The following is a 23343-nucleotide window of genomic DNA, read 5'->3' on the forward strand; positions in this document are numbered from 1 at the left end:
TAACCAAAGACTAGGAATAAAGCAAACTTTTTTCAGCTGATTTTATAAAGCCAGAATAGGAATGATCTCCAAGGAAAGTGATATTAGTAATAAAACTTATAGCTATTTTTTTATGAATAGACAATCTGAAATCATAATTGAACTTTTAGCAAACTAAATCACCAATTTTTAAAAGTATGAGTATCCATTATAATAAAATTTGATTTATTCAAGGAATACAAAATTGTTTTACCAGGCAAGACTGTTCACTTTTATCACCTATATTCAACCTTATACTTGAGGTCAAGAAACAGAAATATGTCATAAAAAGTGGGAAGAAGTAATACTGTCTTTATTCATAGATAATATGATTGTTTACATCAAAAATTTCAAAGCCATCCTAAAAATGTTAAGTAAATCACAAGGTTAGGATTAGTAAATAAAGAATTTAAAAATGGCATTTGCTTACTAAAGTACATTTCATTAAAAATCTATTTTGAAGTATTAATATGGGGGATGGGAAAATGGTGATGACTAAATGTTGCAGAATGTTAACATTGATCTTAAATGATTAAGAAACTTTGAGATCATCTTATGATTTCAAGTGTCTGGTGGAGTCAAACATATTTGATATTTCACAATTTTTTCCAGAACTATTATTTTCTGATTTAACTGCAAACCCACTACCTTTACTCTTTCTCCTTTAGATTAATTCTGTTTAAGAGCATATTAAAGTTGACTATATAATTTCAGAAAGGACTTAAACTATGTTGTACTGCCTCAAATTTAAGTTTTGAAAAAAAAAATCACATAAAACTAGAAATGTTGGCATACAGAGCTATAACCCTAAGAAAATATGAGGATGCCAAATTTTTCTAATATAACACACAGCAATATACTATATTAAATAGTATATATATTTGATAAAACTTGGAAATAAAATACATTTTGAATGACAATGTTTCTACTATATTCTAAGCTAAGATCAAATCCAGGAAATACAATTCTTGTCTAACCTTTACATAAATTTTTCATGAGATAACATTAGTAAGGCTTGTTGGTAATGTTAGTCTTCATGAACTATTTATCAGATTTACAAATAATATTTTCAAGGCATATAACCCTTTCTGCCTATGTTGTTAATCTGTAAGTGCCCAACCATTTAAGAACTTTAATGACATTTCATTTCTTTCCCTGATGCTTGAAAGATATCATTTTCTCAGAATACTCCCTATAAAAGGGCATTCGATTTTCCCTGACAGTGTGAAAACTTATGCTGTGTATTGCAAAATATGCCACAGCATATTCCAAGGGTCTTAACCTTACCCCAAATTTTATTTTTTTTCTGAAAAGTTCTCTTAAATAATTATAAGGAAAAGTATGGGAAAAGGTTTCCTTTTTGATTCATAAAGATATGTCCATTGTTTGAAATTTCTTAATAAATACTCCTTTTAACTCCTTTTATCCCACTGATGGACATAGAGATACCAAAGAGAGTCACACATTTCCATATTTGTGCAATGACTCAAATTAACATCGTTCAAACTTCTGACAGTCCTCTCTGCCTTCAAATTATAATCAAAAGCTGCGATCCAAAGATGTTTTTGTTTTAATGCATCCACCAAATTTCCATACCTCTGTGACTGTGTTGCTTCGTGGTCACTGATTACTGAAAATGCACATTCAATCTCTACCCCTAATTTACTCTACTCCCCTTTATCAGGGTTCAGATAGTCTTGGCTGTATCTTAGGAAGGGCAAAGTGGGTGCTGGTGTTTTGTCTTCAGTAATATCCTTTATTTTCCAGGTCTCTTTATTTTTTGGATCTTACTATTGCCTTCCCACAAGAGGTTAAGTACTACAGTTTTAAATCTCCTCTGTTATAGATGATTGGGATAAACTCAATCAGAATTATAACTAAAACAGGTGCTACAGTTCTAGGACCATGACTCAGCTAGTGAGGTGGGTGGTTTTATACATTGTGCCAACTATTCTTATACTACCTTGAATCACAAGCCTTATTCTTAGTGAAATATCACCTGCAAAAATTCTTCTAATTCTCAACTTATCAATAATAGAGCACTTAGTCCCTCAGTGTTCTGAAGTTATACTATCACCATTTCATACTTTTGTAGTGGAGAGATGAATAATCTTGAAGTAAATAGCCCTGAGTCCCTCTCTTCCCTTCTTACAGGCCCCTCACATTTAATTGTATACTTAAGGCTCTACAAAGTAACATTATTTTAAATTTGAGAAAATTATTCTAATAACATTTCTTCAAATGTATACATTTTCACATATATTTAGTACTGATATGTTGGGGTTCTCCAATATATGGTGTATCATGATTAGAGGCAGATATTATCATGACGATCCTAATTTATTCCTACACATTAGGAAAGAAATATCAATGTAACACAGCTTCAGCAAACCAAGACAAGACAGGGTCAGTTCTGATGATTCCAGAAGCTCCAGAAATGTGGTAATGTAAACAGATCTGCCTATCAATAACCATTCATGGAGTTTATATTTATAAGGTATGATGAGTAAAAGAAAGATAAGTGATATAATATCAAGGTATATATACATTTAGCTGACCTAAAAAAATTGATTTCTATATGGATCTTCTACTTACTAAGTTATATACAAGTAAAGAAAATAATAATAGATCCATTAATATTAAATATGTACAAGGCAAATATTGCTATGATTTTTTACTTGCTATTCATTCTAAACACAGATTTTTTTCTTTAACCAAGTCCATCCCCATTCCTTCCTAAATGCTACACTTCTGTCACTGTCCATTGCTTTCCCCTCATGTTGACCTCAAGTTTTTTTTTCCCCCTATGGGTACTTAAAAATAGCCTAGGAATTTTCCAAGGTAAAACAATGGTGATTTTTCCTCCTGAGCTTTTACATTTGCACAATATTCTACCTACTAAAATTTTAAGTGTTAATATCAAATTTTATAAGTACTCAAACTCTAGCTTCTTAAATAAGAAATTCTCCTAGGGTGAGAACTTTTTATTATATCTTTTTAAACACTATGACACACAAGATATACTTCATAGGCATTGTACATAATTACTTCACATCAGCTAAGTTAATGATTGGCAGAGAAAATTTTTAAGCAATATGTTAATGTGAGTTTTATTTATGTATTTGTTAAATAAGTTTCATGTTCTGTCTTCATCTTCAGTTACCATAATTTTTAAAATTGTATGTTTTACTATCTAACGTATAAAACACTGTTGCAGTATTTATGTGAGTCTATTAAGAAAACATTTATGAATTGCGGTTGTGACCTTGAATGCAGGTTACAAAATTATAATTTCACTGCAGTTCGGAATTGTACAGAATTTCTTCATTTAGTCTACAACTAACCTGGTGGTTCCATCTAAGCATTACCTATTGCTGAGGTGGGGAAACATATTTGAGTGTCTAATTTGGTGTAATGGTAAACCAATGTGATAACTGTAGGAATACCTACAAGTACTGCTCTATCTTTTTTAAGTAGAAGAATATTCGGTCTATCATATAGTCAACCTTATGTCTGTATCCTCCCCAAGTGGCCTCTGGGAGTATGGACTGACAGAGGTGTGACTGTGCATCACTAAAAAGAAGTAAGAAAGACTTTATCCTGGACTTTGGTCATATGCTGCCTGCATCAGCTCATCTGCCTGATGTCACATCTCCATTCATCATTAATTTTCCTGCCACCTTCTGATGCTGAAATCTGAAAAAAAACGAACTTTTTTTTTTAATCCAGGCAATGGTATTGTGATATTCCCTTTCAGAAATGAAATCTTTGGTTCCAGATATCTAACTTTGCAACTATTTATTTTATCCAGTCCACTAGCCCAGAGGTCCACACAGCCTCTGCTGCAAGGTTGCCTCATTCTGCACACATGGCCCCACAGCAGTCCTAATAGCTCTTAGACCAGTTCTCAGTGTCACTGATAGACACTTAGTCTGCCTGACAGGAGCTAACTCTGAAATCCTACCTCCACCTGACTTCTGGGCCTGCATCCCAGGTTAACACAAAGAAGCTTGGAATTCGGATTCTCTCCAGAGTTCCAAAGAGAAACCAGAGGAAAGATCTATACCACTTTTGGCCCTCACAGCCCTCATTTCATTTAATACACTTTTTCTCTCAACCCAGAGTCAAAAAGATGGAAACCGAGTATTGACCTGGTTGTTCCAATCTCCTATTTGTCTTTATCCTTATTGTCATTCCATACAGGCAGAGAGAATTGAACTTTGAATCCCTTATATTGTATATTGTCCCCACTTTTCCATGCCTTAGCTAAATTCTAAGTGTGTACTAGAGCATTCCACTATGTTACTGACCTTTGGGTGCTTAATACTGCAAACTAGGTGATAACTGAAGTACAAATAAGGGTAAAAGAAATTTGAGAAATCTTCCCTTAGGATAATATCTGACTTGAAAGGTTATTGTCCAATCACATCATCCTTGTTTTGAATGTCAGAAGCTGATTATTAAATATTACTAATATATTTCTTTCTTTCTACATTTCTTCTTTTACAAATTCTAATCTCTTCTTGCTGTCTCGCTATCCATGTACTTATTCTCACAGATAGGTACCTGGATAGCCTTGTAAAAAGTCTGATACATTTTACAGAGAAAGACAAGCACGATATATTTTAATATCACTGCCAGTTCTATTAATCTGCATTAGATATTATTAAAGTTTTGTTTATATTTACAAAAATGAGTATAATTGCAATGTATCTTACCATCTTTTAGATTTAAGTTTTTCATTGTATACAGAGACCTCAAAACCTTATTTAAACTTATCAGCTGTTAAAAGCACTTTGAACATATAGTTATTAAAACTAAAAGTTTCTTAGAATACTATTCCTATCTATTTAAAAATTGTTCAGTTTTGATATTTGGTGCTATTTCTAATTTTCAGTTTAAAAATGCATTTGACCACTTATTTTTATTGGAATACTATTTCAAATTATTAACTAATTTTTTTTTGGTTTTTGCTGCCCTATGCATAATTTTGAAATAGTACATATACTTGCTATGTAAAAAATTGTCTAAATAGTTTACATTTTTAATTTAAGTTCCAAATTATTGTATGCTGTGTTTTAAGGCTCTATTTATATAAAATATTATTATCTTAATTAAAGTGCTATGAATCTATACTAATGAGATCTTCTAATACACTGTCAGACAAGGTCTTCAAACACCATATAAATATGTATGGTTTTTACTATTCAAAATGGTAATATAATACAGCAGGTGTCACGTCTTCATTTAAAAGCTAGCTGAAAATTTGTTCAACATATTCTTTTGGTAGACGAATATTTTAGTCATAAACTCAAACTTGATATTCCTTTTCAAATTTTCACTCTCATTAATTAAATTCCATCATTCTACCACTGTGTAGACAATCATAATCAGGTGGGCGGCCCAGACAAATTGTCAAGCAAGTATGGAGTTCATGAGTCCCTTCTATAAGGAATATTTTCCTCATCATGGCTTTAAGGTATGCTTTTTCTCTGAATGGTATTTTTATAAAAGACTTAAAATCTTTTAAATAAGAGGTTGCCAAACTGGCCTGTGGGCCAGATCTGACCCATCACCTGTTTTGTAAATAAAGGTTTATTCAAACACATCCACACCCATTCATTTATGTACTGTCAAAGACTGCTTTTGTGCTTTTCATGGCAGTGTTGAGTAGCTGCAACAGAAACCCTATGGCTTGCAAAGCTGAAAATATTTACTACTTGGTCCTTTATAAGAAAAGTTTGCCAACCCATATCCTAAATTAAATATTTAAAAGTATATTAGTTCAGAAATAAAATGAATGTCCTTGTGATATAATAGTAATACTTTATTACTATTTTATTTATGGCCTTTATTAAGTGACACCCTATTCTGAATAATTTTGATTTATTAACACATTAAATCTTCATAATTTTATGAGGTGTAGTAAATGGCAGAACTGGCATTCAAACAAAAAAATCTGACTTCAGAGTCTTTGCACTTAACCAGCAGTCTATACTAACTTTAGTACATGATAAGTTTCTTAGCATTGGAGACATTCAGCTGGCTTAATGAAAACTTGCCCAAGATTGTTAGAAAAGAGAAAAATTATAAGGTGATTTCCCACCATAAGACTCCATGAATTTTTCTGTCTAGATCAATGGAGAGAAGGAAAGAGGGAAGGGGAGGGGAGGGAAGGGAAGGGAAGGGGAAGGAAAGGAAAGGAAAGGAAGGGAAAAGGTGTGCCTGGTTTGTTCAGTCAGCTAAGTGTCAGATCTTGATTTTGACTCAGGTTATTATCTCAGGGTTCTGGGAGATCCTGCTCCTTGGCAAGCTCTGCAGTTAGTGAAGAGTCTGTTTGGGATTCTTTCTCTGTCTTTCTCTCTCTCTCTCTCTCTCTGCCCCTCCCCTGCTCATGCTCACTCTCTCTCTCTTTCTCTTTCTGTCTCAAAATAAATAAACGTTAAAAAAATCAACTTCTGTAATTTTAAGATCCACTGTTTGATAGTTTTATGACACAATAAAATTTAGATACTTCTAAAATTAGAAGACAAGCTAAACATCTAAAATGTCAAGTATTTGAACTTTTAACCTCATAAAAAAAAAAGGTCCCAATGAAGACAGAGAGCATTAAAAGTACTTTTCCACAATTCACTTGGTCTCTGACCCAGTAAAGGCTTATTACTATATTACATGGAATTTTCCAACCTAATAGAACGTTATTTTCCTTATTAAAAATTAATGTATAAAACGTAACATCATTAAAACAATAACATATGACTATTGACATCTTGCCACTCTACTTAAAAACAGATATCTATTTTAGTAATATCCAGGATAATTTATAGTTCAGACACATTTTAGATGCATTGTTGTCAAAGAAGATCAACTTGCTCTGTTTTCCCAATCAGATTTATAACAGTTTCATATAGCAACTGTCTACCACAGTCACCATTTTCTCAAGTCGGTGTCAGACAAGACAGCTTAGAACCGTGGATCCCAAGAATATTTATCTCCTTTTGATTCACTATCTCTTTCTCAGGGAAGGAGATTGAGAATGGCAAGACACTCTTATTCCTCTTCTGTGGTCTCCGAGCATTGCTTTAACCTCTGTCCTCAACCTCCTGCTTCATCCTTGATCTCACAGAAAAATCTGACTCTTTGGGGTTCTTTGAAAAGAGAATTAGACCTGTAAATTAGAGGGTCAGGTGCCATATTCATATTATGAAAGATTCAGTGTGTCCATTGGTGGTTCACTTCTTTGTACATACTTTTCATGTTTATTACAATCAGAGCATAATAATATCTACCTTATATGCTTTGGAGAAGATAAATGCAAATGGATATATAAAAACTTCTGGGGAAAAAAGAATCATGAATTATTATGTATTCAGTACATACTTGTTCAGACTAAAACTGAATGATCAGTTTCTTACTAAAACTCAGTCATGGGTACATTCTAAGTCATGATTGTATTCATTCTATTCTTTCTCATTTAGGGTATGGTTTAAAATTTCTGTAATAAAATCATTAAAATGAAGTCTTTTAGGATGAGTTGTAGTAAGAATTAAAATGCTAGAAGAAAGTTACATAGTCACATCACACCTAAGAAAAAATGTTATTTAGATTTCAGTGGAGCACATGAATTTAATGTATAACATTTAATATTTTTTAGTAGACTCTAGATGAGACTAAGTTTCTCACCTATATACATATTAGCCTCCAATTTGCATGTGCATGAAACTATTACCCATTTCATCTAACAATACCTTATGATTTTCCCAAATATTTTTTTTTATAATAGTTACTATAAGCAACGAAGCATAGTAGTAGAATGCTGGAGAAAAATAAAACAGAAAAACAAAAACAAAAACAAAACCAGTAAGATAAGACAAACTCAACCTTGAGCCAAAAGCAATGGTATGATTCATTTTAAGGGAATGTATACTTCAGCAAACTTCAAATTTAAAATATATTAAAAATCAGAAGTCCTGCACAGCATCAGCTCCCAGTCATACCTTGGCCTTTGTAGGTAGATCTACTATCAAATAAGGGGTGAGGTAAACTATTACCATATGATTCTTTAAATTAAAAAAAAAATGTATATGTATCAGGTTCACTTTTCCTTATACCCATAGGCAAGATTCAGCTCTTCTGAGTTCAACAATATTTTAGCTATACCACCTGCTTTCCATGGTTCATAATTGACCAAAGGATTAAAGAGAATGGCAGGTATGGCTTATTTTTGTCAATGTCTTTTCATCAGTCACAAAATTAATATGATACTGGAATAATCCAAAGTATCTTTGCTTTGAAACATCTCAAAAACTAATACACAATGTAGGCCCATACTGAAATGTAGACTTGGCTGGCAGGGTGGAGATTATGAGCGTTCTACCACTTAAAAAAAAGAAAAAAAGAAAAAAGAAACAGAAAAAAAAAAAAAAGAAAATGAATTGTGGATTGGTAGGTATTATAGATTTTTCATATTCTTAATACTTTGAGTACTCAATTTATTTTCAAAAATAATAACTTATAAATAAATTTGAGTTCTTAGCACCAAAGCTGTGATTCCTGAAGAAGTCACAAAAGCAAAAACAGATTTTATGAATATAAGCTTCGACAATATAAATGGAATCTCCTTGAGGGGCACCTGGGTGGCTCAGTCGGTTAAGCATCCGACTTCGGCTCAGGTCATGATCTCGCAGTTCGTGGACTAGAGCCCTGCATTAAGCTCTTTGCTGACAGCTCAGACCCTGGAGCCTGCTTCAAATTCTGTACCTCCCGCCCTCTCTCCCCAGTCTCATGCTCTGTCTCTATCTCTCAAGAATAAATAAACTTAAAAAAAATATATAAATGGAATCTCCTTGAGAATTCTGTACTAAGTGCTCTATTTTGAATTAAGTATTCATATTAAGCATAAGAAAATCTCTCTGCCTGGTTAAATGAGTTTTGCATAAGAGCAAAAGATTGTTTTACACCATTGTTAATCCAATTATATGCAGTATTTGTTAATGTTTATCATTAATATTGACACTTCACACACATTAATTCAGCTGTCACAGCATTGTCAGAAATCTATCAATTCTTTCATTATGATGAATTTACATTCATTTCCATGGCACATCCATTAAAGCATTAAACTAGGCCATAAATTAAAATATGAAATTATTTTATAAATCCTCTGTTCAGACATATCTATTCAGCATTCCTTTAAAAACTGTTACAAACACACAGTTGTAGATAACATTTTATTGCTCCCTTTTGGGTTCTATTAATCCTCAACTCACTTTTTAAAAGATATTTTACCTACAGTTCAAAATAAAGTATACAAACTGATGTGTAAATAGTACTCCAAAAACAAGAAAACTGGAACATAATTTATACTTTGAAGACTTCATGCCATTTTACAATAGTATATGTTACCTGGCTAATTAGAGGATCATATAAGCAAGTAATAACATTATATGAGATAAGATATGTCTTCCTAGAAGTCCTCATTTATAGAATTCTCTCATATAATGTTATTTAGTATATTTCTTATGGCCTTCTAGGATCAGAAATGTATTCCTTGCTAGTTAAATTAATTTGTTTAAATTAAATGTCACATAAGTAATCTCAAATGAAATATAAGTTACTAGTTACTTAACTATAACTACTGAAGTTATATTGTTTGTAATATAATACAAGTATATTAAAATGGATGAATCCACCCATAATTATTTGTAAAGTGATCTAAAATTTGTCAATTTTTTTGTATGAAGAAGTCTTATGGAAAAGCTGAAAATTATTTTGAGAAAATAACCAGATTACTACTAGCTTTTTTAAAAATGATCTTCACTATTATTTTTACTCGCAGGAGCCAATGAAACCAAATCAATATTATTTTAAGGCACAAATTGTGCCACCTAACCCACTTTATCTTCTTGTTTACCCCTTAAGACCATTTTCCATACTGTTCAATTTAGATGTACAATTCAAGTCTCCAGGTCCCAAAATGATTTCAAAGAGTTATGTTTCCAACAAACGTCCTAAATTATTTGATTTTAATCTTGTCTATTTTCATAAGACTTAAATTAAATTAATGAAGAGAAAATGCCTTATGTGTGCCTAACTAGAAAAAAATCTAAAATATTAAAACAATGTGACACAACCTGATTCACATCATCCAGTGCTAGGGACCTTGGGTCAGGCATCCTAGCCCCCTGTGCTGCTCTTGTTCAGTTGGGACTATGCCAGAAACAACTAGTCATTGTGAAGAATTGTTTAAAAATGAATGTGCTGAAGATTTTCTGATTCACATTCATTATCCACTGACCTGTTCTCAATGGATTTCACAAAGAAAAGCAAAACTAATTACCTCAGACTAGGCTCTCTGGAAAATAATGGCACAGTGATTTAGAGAAAAGCATTTATGCAGTAGAGGCCTTTTGGAATAGTGTATATTTTTAAAATTAAATATCACACTTTTTTAATGATAAAACTTTTGCATTTGAACTAATGCACCATCACTTTTTTTTTCTTCAAAATCAGTGCTAAACAAAAAGGTCTCTGTGGGCTAAATATCAATACCATTAGTTAGCTTCATGTTAAGTCATCTGAACATACTTGAAGAGAGGCTTAAAAACTATAGGGGATTGTATGTGTGAAGAGGAGATGGGCACTTCAGAAATGAGGAAAGAAAATAACATGATAAAGCATAGGGTAAGTTGTTTATTAATCCCATTTATTATCACTGTCTTAATTTGCCACAAAATAATTGCTTATTTCTTAATAAAATATGCATAATGGATAATGAAAATGTTTTCCAATGAAGCCTGTCTTGTTACAATTGTTTACTGATCTTATTGATAATCAAGGAAATTCTGCAAATCTCTATTGCTTAGTGTAGAATAGGTAGTGGTGACATCATTGAAATCTGTTGTTTTGAAGGACAGCAAGCTATTAAATTAGAAATATAATGTGTAGACTCAGTGCATTCTGGAAACACAGAGGTCACAAGACCTCAGCAAAAAATAGCCAAAATAAAAAGGAAGGCTATCTATAAAATTATTACATCTTATGACCACAAAAGTGAGAGAAATCAAGAACACAGTGGAAGTTTGACCAAATACTGGAGAAGAGCAGCTCCCAGTAGCCCTCATATGGAGTCCTCTCTCACTGCTAAAAAATAATCATACGAAAATTAGTAAAGAGAAGTTAGAGATGGAAACTTAGTCTAGTGGTTCAGTTTGCTCTACTTTGGATGAAGTCTGAAAGGGTCTGGAAGTAAATTATATTGCATTGAAAAGCTAAAGTGAAGAGGAAAACAAATTGGATTATATGCAAAATGTTTTTTGTAAATCCTCACACTGGGAGGAGACTGGGAAGTTGCCAGAGTAGGAGGATCCTATACTCATTTTATCCTTCAGATATACCCAGATAACAGCCACATCTGTGTAACTAACCCAGAAAACCACCCAAAGACTGGTAAAACAGACTCTCCACATTTAATCATAGAACAGAGACCACATTGAAAATGGTAGGAAGGGTAGGACACATGGTCAGGAACTAAAGGCACCTTTGAGACTAACCACAAGTGGGAGGGACACCATAAGCACAAAGGAGAGAGAAGCAGATGCCACACCAGGATCCCCAGACACAAGGGACTCATACGGGGAAGACATGGTCCCATAATATACAGTTATGAAAACCAGAAAGTCTTAAACTTTTGAGTTCTTACAATCAGTGGGGCTTAACACCAGGAACTTTATTTATTTATTTTTATTATATATTTTTTTAAATTTATTTTATTTTTTAATGTTTTTTTAAATTATTTTTTTATTTTTGAGACAGAGAAATACAGAGCATGAGCAGGGGAGGGGCAGAGAGAAAGGGAGACACAGAATCCAAAGCAGGCTCCAGGCTCTGAGTTATCAGGCACAGAGCCTGACGCGTGGGGCTCGAACCCACGGACTGTGAGATCATGACCTAAGCTGAAGTCGGATGCTCAACCGACTGAGTCACCCAGGCACCCCACACCCGGAGCTTTAAAAATCACCTGGTTTAGCTCTGGGCAGTGAGGGCTCAAGACTGATAGGAAATAGTCCCCACCCTTACAGAGACAGCATAACAAATAATCCTGCAAAGATACAGCATAAAAGCAGCAGTTGGAAATGTACTTGGGGTATATGAATAGATTTATTGACTAATCTCAGAACTTGTGCACAGGAGGGGCAGGGATCTTTAGGAGGCTTTTCCAAGAACAAAAGAACTGGCTGCATCATTTCTCTGCCCGAACCCCCAGGCTAGATACCAGACAGTTGCTAGAACCAGCACACATACACTCCACACCTAGCTTGTTAGCACTGTGTGTCCTACCCCTGTATTCTCCTATGGACTGCCCCATCCAACATGCCCTACTCTGCAGGAATTCAAATAAAGCAGTGCCAGACGTCTATCATTTTACAAGCAGGCCCAATATTGGCCAGCACCACTCCAAAGTGACTCTCGCTCTGGGGTGAGGGGAAGATAATATAGACACATACACCAGTTTGAATGTAGTCCCGGCAGTAGGCTGGGGGCAGACATTTGATCTGACTGCTGATACTGCCCACCAACAAAAAAACCTCACAGGGGACAACACAAAGAACCCTGTAGTTCAAGGTGACTGCAACACCAATAGACAGATTGGGGGCAGGCATGTGGCCTGACTGGAGGCCCTGCCACCAAGGAAACGTCTTAGGGAACAATGCAAAGAGAGCACCCTGCAGTTTGATGTGACCATAGTTTTTTTTTTAACGTTTATTTATTTTTGAGACAGAGAGAGACAGAGCATGAACAGGGGAGGGGCAGAGAGAGAAGAAGACACAGAATCTGAAACAGGCTCCAGGCTCTGAGCAGTCAGCACAGAGCCCGACATGGGGCTCAAATTCACGACCGTGGGATCATGACCTGAACCAAAGTTGGATGTTTAACCCACCAAGCCACCCAGGCGCCCCAATGTGACCATAGTTCTGATGCCTGGACTGAGGGCAAGCATTTGGTATAACGTAACACAAGCCCAAGAGACCCTCAGATTGGCCCCTTAACAGCATATGGACCAAACCTTGACCAAAACAAGCAAAGAGGGCCACTGCAGCCAACTGAACTAAACCAAAATAGTAGGGCATGTGCGTGACACGTAGGAGACATACCTAAAGTGCCAGGTTCTGGTGAATGAGGGACACTGAACTGCAGAGCACTACAGGATCTCTTCTTCATAAGGACACTAGTTTCAAGAGCAGGAGACATATATAACTTTCCTATACAAGGAACAGACACAAAGAATGAGACAAAATGAGAAAAAGAGATAATAAAATGGAGATAAGTAACATGTCTGATAGACAATTCAAAGTAGTGATCATAAAGATACTGGACTTCAGGGTGCATAGGTGGCTCTATTGTAAAGTGTCTGACTTCGACTCAGATTATGATCTCACAGTTCGTGATTTCCAGTCCCATATCAGTGAGCTCAAGCCCCACTTCAGGTGAGCACAAGCCCGTCATTGGGTAAAAACATGAGTCCCACTTCGGGTGAGCCCTGCTTCTCTCTCTTAAAAAAAAAAAACAAACTCACTGGACTTCAGAGAAGAGTAGACAATCTCAGTGAGACCTTCAACAACAACAACAAAAAAATAGAAAATATAAAAGAGAACCCATCAGAGATGAGGAACTCAGTAAGTATAATTAAAAAGATACTAGACAGAATAAATATAGACCAGAGGAAGCAGAAGAATGGATCAGGAAGCTGGAGGACAAAATAATGGAAAGCAACCAAGCTGAGCAGCAAAAAGAAAAAGTAATAATAAAAAATAACAATAGGTTATGGAAATTCAGCAATATTATCAGGCATAATAACATTCACATTATATAGATCCCAGAAGATGAGAAAGGGAGCATAAATTTTAAATATAATAAACAAAAAGAAATAATAGCTGAAACTTCTCTTATCTGGGGAAGGAAGCAGAAATTCAGATCCAGGAGGCACAGAGAACCCCCAACAAAATCAACCCAAAGAGGGCCATACCAAGACATTTAATAATTAAAGTGGTAAAGATTAGGGATAAAAAGAGAATTTCTAAGACAACAAGATAAAAGAAACAGTTACGTACAAGGGAGAACCCATATAGTTATGAGCGGAGTTTTCAGCAGGAACTTCGAAGGCCAAAAGGGAATGGTATAATATATTCAAAGTGCCGAAAGAAAAAAATACAAAACTGTAGCCAAGAATACCTTATCCATCAAAGCTATTATTCAGAACAGAAAAAGAGATAGAGATTCTTAGTCAAAAAAAAGAAAAAAATTAAAGAAATTCACCACCACTAAACTAGCCTTATAAGAAACATTAAAGTGAATTCTTGAGCGGAAAGGAAAGGACATAATCAGGAGTTAGAACATCAGGAAAGAAATAAAATTGCATAGGTTCATGCAAACATAATAAAAGTAGTAGATTAATGACTTATAAAACCAGTATGAAAATTAAAGAATAAAAACAGTAAACTACATTGTATGTATAAAAATCAGTAAAGGGATACATAAAATAAATGGATGTCAAGTATAACATCATATACATAAAAATTGGGCAGGTAGTAAAAATTTAGCACTTTTAGAATGAGTTTATGCTTCTGCAACCATCAACCTAATATAGACTGTTGCATGCATAGGGTGTTATATATACACCTAATAGTAACCACAGATTAAAAACTGGTAATAGATATGCAAAAAATAAGGAAAAAGAATCAAAGATCACCAAACATACCCATCGAACCACAAGGGAGGAGAGCAAGAGAAGGAAGAGAGAAGAACTACAGAAACAACTATAAAACGAGTAACAAAATGGCAATAAGTACATACCTATCAATAATTACTGGATGTAACTGGACTACATACTCCAATTAAAATACATAGGGTAACTGGATTTAAAAAAAAAATAACACCCATCTATATATTGCCTACAAGACACTTCAGACCTAATGATACATGCAAATTGGCAGTAAAGAGATGGGAAAATATTTATCATGCAAATTAAAGTGAAAAGAAAGCCAGAATAGCAATACTTACATCAGACAAAAATAGACTTTAAAACAGACTGTAACAAGAGAAAAGAAGGACATTACACAATCATAAAGGGAACAATCCAAAAGAAAATGTAATGATCATAAATATTTATGCATCTAACTTGGGAGTACCCAAATATATAAAGCAACTATTAATAGACAAAAAGGAAGAAATCAATAGTAATACAATAATAGTAGGGAACTTAAACATCCCACTTATACCAATGGATAGATGACCCAGACAGAACACAAAGCAACACTGGCTTCAAATGACACATTAGACCAAAATGTATGGATCTAACATAGAACATTCCATCCAGAACATTCCATCCAAAAACAGAGGGAATATACATTGTTTCAAGTGTGTATGTAACATGCTCCAGAAGAGATCACATGTTAGGCCACAAAACAAGTGTCAATAAATTGAAAAAGATTGAAATCATATCATGTATCTTTTCTGACCATAATGGTAAAAAGCTAGATATCAACCACAAGAAAAAGTCTGTAAGGAACACAAATACATGGAGGTTATAGTACATGCTACTAAACAATGAATGGGAGAACCGAGAAATCAAAGATGAAATAATACATAGAAATGAATGAAAATGAAAACACAACAGTCCAAGATCTTTCAGATGCAGCAAAAGTTGTTCTAATAGGTAAGATTGTGCAATAGACGCCTACCTGAAGAAGCAAGAAAAATCCTCAAACAACCTAATCTGACATCTAAAGGAGTAAGAAAAAATAAAGTCCAAAGCCAGTACACAAAAGGAAATAATAAAGAATAGAGAAGAAATAAATAAAATGGAGATTTCAAAACAATAGAACAAATTGATGAAACCAGGAGCTGTTCTTTAAAAACACCAACAAAATTGATAAATCTTTAGCCAGGTGAAAGGAAGGAAGGAAGGAAGGAAGGAAGGAAGGAAGGAAGGAAGGAAGAAAGAGAAAGAAAGAAGAAAGAAAGAAAGAAAGAAAGAAAGAAAGAAAGAAAAGAGAAGAAAAGGAGAGAGGAAAACAAGGGAAGGAAGGAAGGAAACTACAGGTCATTAGATCTGATGAACAAAGATGCAAAATTTTTCAACAAAATGTTAGAAAACTGAATCCATCTATACAGTAAAAAATTATTCACCACAGTCAAGTGAGACTTATTCCAGGGATGTGAGGGTAGTTCAATACTGGCAAAGCAAACAACATGATATATCACATTAACAAGATAAATGACAAAAGAAACCATATGATAATCTTTATACTTGCAGAATAAGAATTTGACAAAGTATAACAACAATTCATGATAAAAACTCTCATAAAGTAGGTTTAGAGGGAATACACCTCAACATTCTAAATGCCATATATGAAAAACCCATAGCTAATATCATATTAAATGGTAAAAAACTGAAAGATTTTCCCCTAAGAACCAAGATAAGGATTTCCACTGTTACAACTTTTATTCATCATAATTCTGAAGTCCTGGCCACAGCAATCAGACAAGAAAAAGACATAAACGGCATTCAATTTGTAAGGAAGAAGTAAAACTTCCATTATTTGTAGATGACATGATAGTGTATATTAAAAGCCCTAAAGACTCCATCAAAAAACTACTAGAACTGATAAATTTATTAAAGTTATAGTATACAAAATCAATATACACAAATCTATTGCATTTTTATATACTAATAATGAAGTAGCAGAAAGAGAAATTAAGAAAACAATCCCATTTACTATTACAGCAAAAATAACAAGGGGTGTAAAGATCTATACACCAAAAACTATAAAACACTGATGAAAGAAATTGAAGATGATACAAACAAATAGAAAGATATCTATGCTCATTGATTGGCAGAACAAATATTGTTAAAATGCCCATATTACCCAAAGCAATCTCACAGAACCAGGGCAAATAATCCTAAAATTTGTATGGAACCACAAAAGACCCCAAATAGCCAAATAAATCTTGAAAAAAACAACAACAAAACTAGAAGTATCATAATCACATATTTCAAGGTATATTACAGCTGTAGTAATCAAAACAGTATGATACTTGCACAAAAATATACATGTAGATCAACAGAACAGGATAGAAAGATAAACACAATGATATGGTCAATTAAACTATAACAAGAGGCAAGAATATACAATGAGGAAAAAGACAGTCTCTTTAATAAATGGTGTCATGAGAACTAAATATCTACATGCAAAAGAATGAAATTGGACAAATATCTTACACTATACACAAAAATAAATTCAAAATGGATTAAGACCTAAATGTGAGACCTGAAACCATAACATTTCTAGAAGAAAACATAGGCAGTAATCTATCTGACATAGGTCTTAGTGACATTTTTCTAGATATGTCTCCTGAGGCAAGGGAAACAAAAGCAAAATTAAACTGTTGAGACTACATCAAAATAAAACACTTTTACACAGTGAGGGAAATCATCAATAAAACTGAAAGACAACCTACTGAATGAGAGAAGATATTTGCAAATGATATATCCAATAAGGGGTTAATATCCAAATACATAAACAACTTATACAACTCACCATCAAAACGGCAAATAGTTAAAAAATTGGTAGAAGACCTAAATAGCCATTTTTCCACAGAACACATAAAGAGATGATCAATACACTCATCATCAGGGAAATGCAAATCAAAACCACAATGAGATACACCTCACACTTGTGAGAATGGCTAAAGTTAAAACACAAGAAACATCAAGTGTTGACAAGGATGTGGAGAAAAAGGAACCCTCTTACACTGTTGGTACAAAGGCAAGCTGATGGAAACACTATGGGAAACAGTATGGAGATTCCTCAAAAAATTAAAAATAGAATTACCATATGATCCAATAATTCCACTACTGGGTATTTACCTAAAGAAAATGAAAACATTAATTCAAAAGGATGTATGCACCTCCATGTTAGCTGCAGCATTATTTACAATAGCCAAGACATGGAAGTAACCCAAGTGTCCATCCACAGATGAGTGGATAATAAAGATACACACACACACACACACACACACACACACACACGTGTACAATGGAATTTTATGCAGCCATAAAAAAGGATGAAATTTTTGCCATCTGCAACATGATGATAGATCTGGAGGGTGCAATACTAAGTGAGATTAGTCAGTTAGAAAAGGAAAAATACCATATAATTTCACTTAAACATGGAATTTAAGAAATAAAAACAGAGACAAACAAAAAATGGACTCTTAAATATAGTCAACAAACTGGTGGTTGATGGAAGGGAGAGGGTTAGGAGATGCATTAAATTGGTGAAGGATATTGAGTATATTTATCATCACGCACCACACCAAGCCATGTACCCCCAAACACCTTCATGCCATGCCAAGCTGCCGCATGCCACAACTGTTGCCATGCACCACACCAAGCTATAGTGCTATGCCCAGCCATCACACCATGCCAGCCACACACCTCCAACCACCAGCATGTATCATGCCTGGCTTTGCACCACTCGCCACACTGGCACACAGTTACCAAACATCATAGCACTTTGGAAATCTGGCATAGGACTGGTGGCCCAGTACAAATTTTGCTAATATTGCTTCCCTGCTCCCAAGTTGTGCAGCAGGCATGGCCCTCAGAGCCAGCCTTCCTGGGTCCCACTGCCTGATATCACAGAGAACAACCATAGCCCACAATAGGCAGAGCATAAGTCCAGGCAACTGCACTGAAGAGAAAAGTGACTCAGACACAACAAAAGGATATAAGCAACATACACAGAATATCCCCTGAAGTGCCAGGTTCTGGTGAATAGGGGACTCTGTACTGAAGGGAACTCCAGGACCTCTTCTTCATCAAGTCACTACTTTCGAGAGCAGAAGACACAACTGGCTTTTTTTAACACAGAGACACAGGCATAGAGGCAGACAAAATGAGGAGACAGGGAAATTTATTCCAAATGAACAAAGAGGACCAGGCCACAGTCAGAGATCTAAGTAAAACAGATATAAGTAACATGTCTTATAGAGAATTTAAAGCATTGATTATGAGGACACTCACTGTACTTGACAATAGAGTAGAAGACATGAGTCAGACCCTTAACACACAGATAAGGAATAACATAGCAGAGGTAAAGGGTTCAATAAACGAAATGAGAAACATGCTCAATGGAATGAACAGCAAGCTGGAAGTAGTACAGGATTGAAGTAGTGACCTAGAAGACAGAGTAATAGAAAGTTATCAAGCTAAAGAGAGAGAGAGAGAGAAAGAGAGAGAGAATTATACAAAATGAAAACAGACTTAGGGATTTCAGTGATTCAATTGAGTCTAATAACATTCATATTATAGGAGCCCTAGAAGAAGAAGACAGAGAAAAGAGGACAGAAAATCTATTTGAAGAAATAGCTGATATCTTCCTTAATCTGGAAATAGATATCCCAATCCAGGAGGTACAGAACTCTTATCAAAATCAACAAAAGCAGAACCACACCAAGACATATTGTAATTAAACTGGCAAAGTATAGTGATAAAAAATTTAAAAGCAAGACAAAAGAAGTCAGTAACTTACAAAGTAACTTACACAGGAAAACCCATAAGGCTAGCAGGAGATTTTTCAACAATATCTTAGCAAGCAAGTGGCATGATATATTTAAAGTGCTGAATGGGAAATATCTGCAGCCAAGAATGCTCTATCCATCAGGACTATCATTCAGAACAGAAGGAGAGATAAAGAGTTTCCCAAACAAATAAAAATGACAAGACTTCATGACCACTAAACCAGCCCTGCAAAAAATATTAAAGGGGACACTTAGAATGTAAAGGACACACCAAAAGTGACAGGATAGAGGTAGGAAACACAAAATCTATAGAAATGAATATTTCTTTAAAAATTCAGTCAAGGATTTCACAAAACAGGATATAAAAATATAATAACCTAACCCTAAAATGTGGGGAGGAGAGGAAAACAGAGTGGGTACACACTTAAATGACCACCAACTTAATAGAGACTGCCATATGCAGAAGAGTTTATATACAAACCTAATGGTAACTATATATGAAAAAACATTAATAAACATTCAAAGAATAAAAGGAAAGAAATCCAAATATGTCACTAAAGAAAATCAGCAAAATATGAAAGAAAGACAAGAAACAATCAGAAATATCTTTGGAAACAACCACAAAACTAATAATAAAATGGCCATAAATACATATCTATCAATAAGTACTTAATGTAAATGGAATAAATGTTCCAATAAAAAGACATGGGGTGACAGAGTGAATAAATATAAGACCCATCTATATGCTGCCTACAAAAGACTCATTTTAGACCTAAAGACACCTGCAGATAGAAAGCGAGAGGATGGAGAAACATCTATCATGCAAATGGATGTCAAAAGAAACCCAGAGTAGCAATATTTATATCAGACAAAACAGACTTTAAAACAAAGACTGTAACAAGAGACAAAAAAAAGACACTCTATAATAATAAAGGGGACAACCCAACAAGAAGATATAAGCATTGTAAATATTTATGCACCAACATAGAAGCACTCAAATACATTAAACAATTATTAACAGGGAACTTTGCAGAATGTTCAGGGAGAAGGGGAAGAGTGGTGGCTGCCAGAGTTGTCTGCATCCTTCCTCCTCCCCCACACTGGCCTCAGCCCACTCACCAGCTGTAGAAAATGGTGAAAGAAACCACTGAGTATGATGTTTTTGGGAGTCAAACCCAATGCCACCTAGGAAGAATTAAAAAAGGCTTACAGGAAACTGGCCTTGATGTACCACCCTGATAAAAATCCAAATGAAGGAAAGAAGTTTAAAGAGATTCAAGCTTATGAAGTGCTGTTTGATGCAAAGAAAAGGGAATTAAATGACAAAGGAGGAGAACAGGTAATTAAAGAAGGTGGAGCTGGTGGTAGTTTTGGCTCCCCCATGGAGAACTTTAATACATTTTTTGGAGGAGGAGGAAGGATGCAGAGAGAAAGGAGAGGTAAAAATGTTGTATATCATTCTCAATAACCTTATATTTATATAATGGTGCAACAAGAAAACTAGCTCTGCAAAAGAACATGATTTGTGACAAATGTGAGGACTGAGGTGGTAATGATGTTGTCCCAATTACCAAAGTACTGGAATGCAAATAAGAATTCATTAAATAGGACCTGGAATGGTTCAGCAAATCCAATCTGTGTTCATGGAGTACCAGGCCATGGAGAATGGATCAATTGTAAAGATAGATGTAAAAGCTGCAGTGGAAGGAAAAAAAAAGCTGCAGTTCAAGAGAAGATTTAGAAATTCCTATTAACAAAGGCATGAAAGATGGCCAGAAGATAACATTCCACAGTGAAGGAGACCAAGAAGCAGCATTGGAACCAAGGGATATTATCACTATTTTAGACCAGATGGACCATGATGTTTTTATTGAGCAAGAAGACCTTTTCATGTGTATGGATATACAACTGGTTGAAACACTGTGTGACTTTCAAAAGTCAATATCTACTCTTGACAACTGAACCATCCTCACCACCTCTCATCCTGGTCAGACTTTCGAGTATGGAAACATCAAGGATATGCTAAATGAAGGCATGCCAATTTATCATAGACCATATGAAAAGGGTTGCCTAATCATGGAATTTAAGGTAAACTTTCCTGAGAATAGCTCTGTCTCCTGATAAACTCCCTTATCTGGAAAAACTCCTACTCGAGATGAAGGAAGTAAAAGAGATCGATGAAACGGAGAAGGTGGAACTGGTGAACTATGATCCAAATCAGGAAAGGAAGTGCCATCACAATGGAAAATCATATGAAGATGATGAACATCATTCTAGGGGTGCTGTTCAGTGTCAGACCTCTTAATGGGGCCAGTGAATACCACTGCTGGCATTTTATATGTAGTGGTGAATGAGTAAAGGATTATAATCATAGCTCACTACTTGCTATAGTTTTCAATATTCAACTATAGTTTTTAAGTTAAATGAAGAATAAACTCAAATATAAAAGCTAAAAAAATTTAAAAATTAAAAGTTAATAAACACATAAAGGAAATAATTGATCATGATACAGTAATAGTAGATTTTAACACTCCACATACATCAATGGGCAGATCATCTAAACAGAACATCAACAAGAAAAAAATGGCTTTCATTGACACACTGGAAAGAATGGTTTTAACATATATATTCAGAAAATTCCATTCTAAAGAAGCAGAATAGACATTTTTTTTTCAAATGGACATGGGCCACTCTCCAGAATAGATCACATAATAGTCCACAAAACAAATCTTGACAAATTTAAGTAAATAAAAATCATAACATGCATATTTTCTGACTACAACACTATGAAACTAGAACTCAACCACAAGAATGAATCTAGAAAGATCACAAATACATGGAGGTTAAATAGCATGCTACTAAACAATGAATGGGCCAACCAGGAAATAAAAGAAGATATAAGAAAAGTCATAGCAACAAATCAAAATGAAAACACAACACTCCAAAACCTCTGGGATACAGCAAAAGCAGTTCTAAGATGGAAGTTTATAGCAATGCAGGCCTACCACAAGAAACAAGAAAAAGCTCAAATAAACAACCTAACCTTACACCTAAAGGAACTAGAAAAAGAACAAAAAATAAAACCTAAAAACACCAGAAGGAAGAAAATTATAAAGATTTGAGCAGAAATAAATAGTATAGAAACAAACAAAAAAAGAAAAAACAACAACAAAAATAGGACAGATCAATGAAACTAGAAGCCATCTCTTTGAAACAAAATAAAACAAAAAATTTGATAAACCTCTACCCAGATTTATCAAGACAAAATATAGAAAGGACTCAAATGAGATAACACTGACGCCACATAAATACAATTATAAGAGAATATTATGAAATACTATATGCCAACAAATTGAACAACCTAAAATAAATGGATAATCCCTGGAAAAATAGAAAATACCAAAACTGAAACAGGAAAAAATAAAAAATTTGAATAGACTGATTACCAGCAAGGAGACTGAATCAGTTATCAAAGCACTCCCAACAAACAAAAGTCCAGTATCAAATGACTTCACAGGTGAATTCTATTAAACATTTAAAGAAGAGTTAATACCTATTCTTCTCAAACTATTGGAAAAGAATAGAAAAGAGGGAAAACTTCCAAATTCATTCTATGAGGCCAACCATACCCTGATACCAAAACCAGACATAGATACCACTAAAAAAAGTACAGGCTAATATCCCTGATGAACACAGATACAAATATTCTGAACAGAATATTAGCAAACTGACTTTAACAAT

At 34.4% G+C, this 23343-nt stretch overlaps 1 pseudogene; it reads left to right on the plus strand.

Moving 5' to 3' along the window:
* Positions 1–20733: 20733 nt before the first annotated feature.
* LOC132693323 (dnaJ homolog subfamily A member 1-like) lies at positions 20734–21907 on the plus strand (annotated as a pseudogene).
* Positions 21908–23343: the final 1436 nt, after the last annotated feature.

Source organism: Panthera onca, chromosome B1, assembly GCF_046562875.1.
Source record: "Panthera onca isolate mPanOnc1 chromosome B1, mPanOnc1 haplotype 2, whole genome shotgun sequence".
Taxonomy (NCBI): domain Eukaryota; kingdom Metazoa; phylum Chordata; class Mammalia; order Carnivora; family Felidae; genus Panthera; species Panthera onca.